Genomic DNA, 7,013 nt, shown 5'->3' with positions numbered 1-7,013 from the left:
AAAAAAATTACTGTTTATATATGGGTATAGGTTTACTTTGAACTGCTCATATGTATGAAATATGTCACTAACTTATCTGTATTTGACCAGATGTGCAGTGCAACCTCATCATATTTGTCCTATCGCATACCCCTGGCCAACAGGCTTCCCAGCTTCCCATATTTATTAAAAGGACAGGTTTTAAAACCTTGTTTAGTGTTTTTTTTTGCATAAAAAAAAAAAAAACACTAAACAAGGTTTTAAAACCTGTCCTTTTAATGCATTTCTTCTCATCCTCTGCTCCATTGGCACGAACATGTATGCCCATCAGAGCCAAGCATTAATATGTATGGGGCATTCCACCAAAAGGCAAGCCTAAGGTTTTCATATTTTACTTGAAAGTCCCTATCAGACCTACGTATCCATTATAATATCCCATTGAAATACCTTTTCCAAGCTCAACCTATGACTGATAAGCTGAGTGTTAATCTGTCCTTTCACTATAAAAAGTTTATATGAACACAAGTTGCTGAGTTTGAGCACATTGTGCTGGTAGATTAAAAGAAATCTAGACTTTCTATAAAAAGAGCACATAAAATGCACCGCCGTTGGTGGAATGAAGGAGATAATTAATATGGATTAGCTACGGTATCTTTGTTTCCCGAGGTAGGCTATAAAAATGATAGGACAACGTACATGGAAATGAAATAGATTGCAGAATACAAATGGCTATAGGCTTGTTTGCCTTGAAGAAAAGGGTCAGGTTTATGACAAAGTGAGAAATATTCTATTCTATCTGCCCTAAAGTCAGATAAAAGAGGATCATCTGTAATTCTAGAACAAGCTTGATTCTTCTAATAGGCGAAAAACAGGAACACTTATCTTCTACAGCATTACTGACATTGATATTTTGTACCACAATTAATTTTTAAATACAAACTCTGTCCTATGTTCTAGTTTTCATAGAGGAAGAGGACGGCTTAATTCCTTCTATCTTGGATAGGGAAAGAGGGGGGCAGATCCATAGGGATTGATTTACCCTGTGCTGTGCCTTTACCAAAGTGAATAACCATTCTGCATATGGTAATTAACTTACTCTATAGGATGAAGCTTAGCTGACTTTAGCTATACAGTAATATGAAAGCAAAATTTAAATCCTTTTTTATTTAAAAAGTGAATTTTCACTGTATTCACTAAGCTTAGTGAATGATCAGATTGCAGAGCAATAATCACCTTTGCTAAATGAACAGCTTCAAATCCCTTAGTAAACCAACCCCTATACCCCTGGTCACCAGTTCCCCCCTCCCCCCGCCCACCCAATTTATAGAAGTTGTTAGGCCAGTCAGTTGCCCCTCTAAATGGGATCTCTTTGGCACTTGATACTGGTAAAGCCCCATCCCACATCTTTCCACTGGACAGCCAATCACAGTAATAAACTATGATAAATGCATGACGGGGGGCATAGGGAGAAGCAATAAGGGAATAGGGTACGGGGATGGAGGGGAAAATAGCATCAAGATCCAAAAAAAGGTTATAAAAGGGTAAAAAACAATCCCCCCCCCCCCTTTAAAAACACACACCAATTTTAAGATATACAGTTCTTCAACAAAATAAATCCCATTCATTTAGGGTTTGCATCAACTTTACATAAATTGTAGCACAAGTTAAAACTACTTTGGAAAGGGGGAAGGTTGGAAATCCAGCCATGTGTACTTGCTATCCTGAACTCCATTGGGAAGATTACCCTTTACTTTCTATTCTAGGGAATATCTAGGGAAAAGCTATACTAGGAAAAAAACATAAAAGACATAAAAAAAAAGGGATGGGGGTTCTAGCATTTCCCTATTCGAAAGGAATCAACAACGCAAGAAGAAATATGTAAAATATTGCAGCTTACCAGTCCTTCAAATTCTTCAGTTAGCTTAGAGAATGAGTCGATGGTCTACTGACTTTTATCCAATCATGTGAAAACAAAAATCCATTTTTTTTACTTTTACTCAGTTACTTGGATGTGATTGGCTATTCTTTTTCTTGATTTTTTCCTCAGCTAAATTCATTATTCACTAAGCTAAATGAAATATAATTTTGAATAATCTATTTTGCAATGTGAACAGCCTAAATTCCGTTAGTAATTAATCCCATTGTCTGAATGTTTTGTATGAAGCACTGTACCGGCCATGAATTTTTTTTTCGTGCTTGAGCATATGTGAAACCATTTGTAATGTGCATATTTTTAGAGCATGTCATGAATTATCCTCCTTTTGACAATTTCTTAGATTTACTTTCTATTTGATGTGAATTTTGAGTCACTTGTTATCTGATTTGGACACAGACAAGTAAACTTTTGCAATACCAGATAATTTGTCCTGTGAAAGGATGGAAGAGACTCCCAATGGACCTCCGCCTGACAGGAAGAACACTTCAGATGGAGCCTGGTGAAAAATCCACTGCATGCAGAGTAACCCATTAACCATAAATGATCCCAGTAGAACTGTTTTCAAATAATTCTGGAAAAGCTGTCAGCTGGTAAGGCAGTACAAAGGGTGCTAACCCATAGCTAAAGCCCCATATTAGAAATAAGGAGCCCTAATATATTAAACTGTCCCAGGGACAGAAAGTTTTAATGTTTGTACATAAAACCATTTTCAGTTTACATTTCCATATGTCATGAGTAAAGCACAGAGAACTTATTTTGGATTGATAGCCTTCTATACAAATACTTTTTAAAGGGGCAACCATTGGATGTGCACTGACCCTAATCTGGGAAATGTACAGGAAGATATGACGTAAATAGGAAACAGAACTAAACTTTAAAACAACCCAGCAGGTAAAGATTTCTCATAGAATTGATTTTGTGTCCACAATACATGCACAGCATACTGTGTACTTATGGCTTCTGTAAAAAGCCAAGACTGGAGTGGGGTGCCTGGGAGGGTACATTCAGGCTTGTGGTGGAGAACCAAATGGGTAGCCGCTCCCAAGGAAACTGCTGCTATGCTTCCTGGAGCCGCAAACTGCACCGCAGGTCAACTTGTTTGCACGTGTTGCCCATGTGTTTGCAGTGGCGATGGGGTTCTTCCTCCCGAGGAGTTTAAGCAACCACATGGCCAAAATCAGAAAGCCATTTCCACAAACCATGCTGTGTCTCCACTGCAAAGCAAGGGCAGTCACATGCAAATGCACAAAGTTATTCCCAACCTCACCCAAAATGTTAGCACAGTTGAACATGCTGTACAATGCTGCGGTTTACTGAAAGTCTGAAATTGACCTAAGAATTACTTTATTAGTGGTCATCCAATGGCTTAAGAAGGAGGTAGTCCAAAAGAAGAATAGGGGTTGATGACAGTGGACTGAATAAAAATATCTGATGTACGGTGGTCTGTTACTAACTTAGAGTCTAAAAAGCTATTTATATGGCCTGCTATAAAGATTTAGGGCAGGTTGAAACCTTCTTCGGGATTGAACGCAGCTACCCATGGATGGCACTTTGCCAGCTGCACTATCACTGGCACTGCACTGCTGGATCCTAAGGAACCAATGCCTGCATATATGACAGCTGGCAGCGCTTCATTCTCTATGGAGCTGCCACTGGGAAAAACTACATATAGCATATCCATGGAGGCAGCGGTTCCCTGGCAAGAAGTTGTAACTGCAGCGCAACCTCGCCACCGGTGAGAACATAGCCCTAATGAAAATACACCCAAAATACATTGAACACTGGGACAGGAATTTAAATGTTCCTCTATTTAAAAAGGTAAATAAAAAATAATTAATTATCCCATATTTGTTTTATGTATTTTCACTCTTAAAAATATGAACTTATATCAACCCTTCTCTGTTTTCATTATGCTGGCTGAGTCTCCCCTAGCTAGACACGGCCAGAGTAGAGCAGAACTCCAGCCAGAGGAAAAAAAACAAGACGAAATGGATAACCAGTTACATTTTTAAATAACCAGCATTTGCTGCAATGTTCTGATACTTTATAGTGATTTCTTCTGAAGTCCTTTTATTTTCAGCTACAACATCATCAGTATAAAGGCCAGTATCATTCAACATACTTTATTTGAGCTCAAATTGCCCTGGATCATTATCTAATGACTGGAAAGTGAAAGGAGAAGCAGAGAAGTGATGAGCACACCTTTCAGTCACTTTGCCTTTCTCCTCCTATCAGAATGTTTTTTTCAATACATTAACTGATAGACTCCTTGTGCTGCTTCTCACACTCCGGCCTTTCTGTACAAAGACTGCAAATGGTGGTTAGCTGGCTGAATTCATGTTTCGTTTTAAAATACATTTCAGGATTTATTATTATTATAGAGCTGAATTTTTTTTTTAGACGTCATCTTTAATGAGACCTGATGTTTCTGGATTTCCAGATATTTAGTATGTACCAACCTCTATGTTTTTCCATTCAGCAACACTTCTATTTCTATCAAGATCACTACAATCTTTTTTTTAATATATGTGAAGTGATTTGTTACGTCACAACCTTGCTTCAGAGCCTCCGCCTTTTTTTTGTTCTGTAAAAGTTTAGTAACATTAAAAGGTTCAGAATTTAATACCAATAAAAACACCTATATAAATTTATCAATATCTACTTGATATAAACATAACAACCAACAAGACCTAATAATTAGAATTTTTTACATGTAACAACAACAATACACAACTATCAATCATACAATACCTCTTAGTAAATAATGTTCTTATAACTCTGTATCAGACAGATATATGGGTGTTCATTTTTAATGTAGCAGCTTTGATAAAAAAACAAAGTTTACTTTATATTCCTGATTCATATTCTGATTTGTAATTAACATGCTGTTATAAATGCACAAAACACATCATAGTTTTCTTTTCACTTCCATTGCAATTGTGTACTTTAATTTTTAAAAAGTGCCATATGTGGTCTTTGGCATTCACCACTATCAAACTGGTGAATGATACGTGAAAATCTGAAAAGTGGTGAACTTGCTACGTACCACTTTATCAATGCAGCAGTAGTAATAATATCATCAGTAAAAACATTCATGAATATATATACAGTATAAATAAATATATATATATATATACATATATATATATATATATACTTCTTATACTTATCTCATGCTTTGCACAATTGATGATCTTAGAAGATTTCACACAATAGGCTCAATTTCCTAAATGATATTGCAAGTGTTATTTTCCATAGCATTCAACTGTTAAGACTCCCCCATGTAAAAACAATTACAGCAAAAATCATAGGCCAATTGGCAAGATCCTGGGAAATTTTGCAGGAAGATGCATCAAGAAAATGCTGGGGCATCCTTTTGTGGGGTTTGGGATTTCTAGCTTTTGGAAAGCCAAGGTGTAAGGCAAGTATATATATATATATATATATATATTTGCTTTTATTTCCTTAGGTTTTTTTTTCAACATTGAGATGTTAAGTGGACCATTTATTTTAATGCAAGGTTGCCAATGAGAAATGTTAGTTATTTAGTTCAGGAGGACAAAGGAGGGTGGTTAGTTTAGTTTAGGTGAAGCTGAAGTTTGTGTATCCTCAGGAAATAGGTCAGCGGTAAGCAATTAAATAACTACATATACGGTATATGTATATACTTTATGCATCTCTTGATTTTTACTTGGTGAAATTCTACCGTTGAAGCTTCTCTTGCCCCTGCCAGCCTCATCTGGACCCCAATCTAGAGATAACCTGAAGGTCTGCCAAATAAAAGATGTAGACTGTATGTGAACAATTCATAGAAGCAGATCTATGAGCTAGAGACATTTCACTGGGCCACAGATAGGCAAAGCCACCATCAGAAATTTATGAGCCCCATGCTAAGTAAACTTTCTGGGCCATCATTCCCTATGTTTAAAAGTTCCAGCATTGCAAAAGGCAAGCTCTTTTGATTTGGGCCTGGTACAGAGGTACCCATTGTCCCCCCCAATGGCAGCCTCGGGGATTTTAGAAGTTAGGTGGGTGAGTTGGAGGTAGTGGGCAGGAGAAGCTGCAATTTAACCAAAGGGGCCCTTACTTTAGAAATTAATAGGTAGAGGAAGATAAGGAATAATATATATTATCTGTCAATGGTAAAATATAAACTAGGTATTACATATTAAAATACAAAATAAACTCTGGGCCTTTTACGATGTTAAACTTTTCTTTCACTACATTTTTGTTATTTAGTTTTGGACTTGATCATTTACAGAAAAAAAAAAAACTTGAAACCAAACACTCGAGTGGCTCTGCAAGGCCTCTCCTCTGCATTTCCCGCTTCCAAATAATGCATCAGTGTCTTTGTACGGCAGCCAGCAACGTCCTGTTAGTAAAAGCAGGAAATTCTCAGCATTCTGAGGTAACATTTACTTTTTTGTCTCCTAAATATTTCTAAAACTTACAAGAAACATCTTTGTAGGCAGTTAGTCTTTTGGTAAGAATGTAACCTTTGTCATTTAAATAACCACACTGTTCTGTACACTGTGACTCACGCTGCAGGGAGCCGATTGCTAAAGGGTCAGGCTGCCCAAAGCTAATATTTCATTCTTCGGATGAACATTTGTCATAAGTTCTATATATATCATTACTTTTCTTTCCCCACGTTTTAATGATTCTACGTTTTCCTGTTTTTCTCTGATCTAAGGACTAATTATTGTAAGCTCTTGAGGGCAGGGTCCTCTCCTCCTCTGTCACTGTCTGTATTCGGTTGTCATTTACAATCCTTATTTAATGTACAGCGCTGCGTAATATGTTGGCGCTATATAAATCCTGTTTAATATTAATAATAATTGACAGTGGCAGTGAGGTCGCAGAAACTCTACCACTTGGGAAGATGCAAAATGTAGCATCTCTCTGCGGCAGCCCCCATTGGGAATACATAGGGGCTGTTGCCAGCTGTTGAATGTGCAGACACTGGATCTTTTTGAACTGGTGCCATGCATGGGTACCCCCCTCCCCCCACAAAATTGCACATTGAAGATGCAGGGGAGAGCCTACCATTAATGCTGTTTATGTTAACCTTTACCTATATAAATGTTGGTTGCATGAG

The sequence above is a fragment of the Pyxicephalus adspersus genome, chromosome 4 (assembly GCF_032062135.1).
Source record: "Pyxicephalus adspersus chromosome 4, UCB_Pads_2.0, whole genome shotgun sequence".
NCBI lineage: Eukaryota > Metazoa > Chordata > Amphibia > Anura > Pyxicephalidae > Pyxicephalus > Pyxicephalus adspersus.
This window is presented reverse-complemented; position numbering follows the sequence as displayed.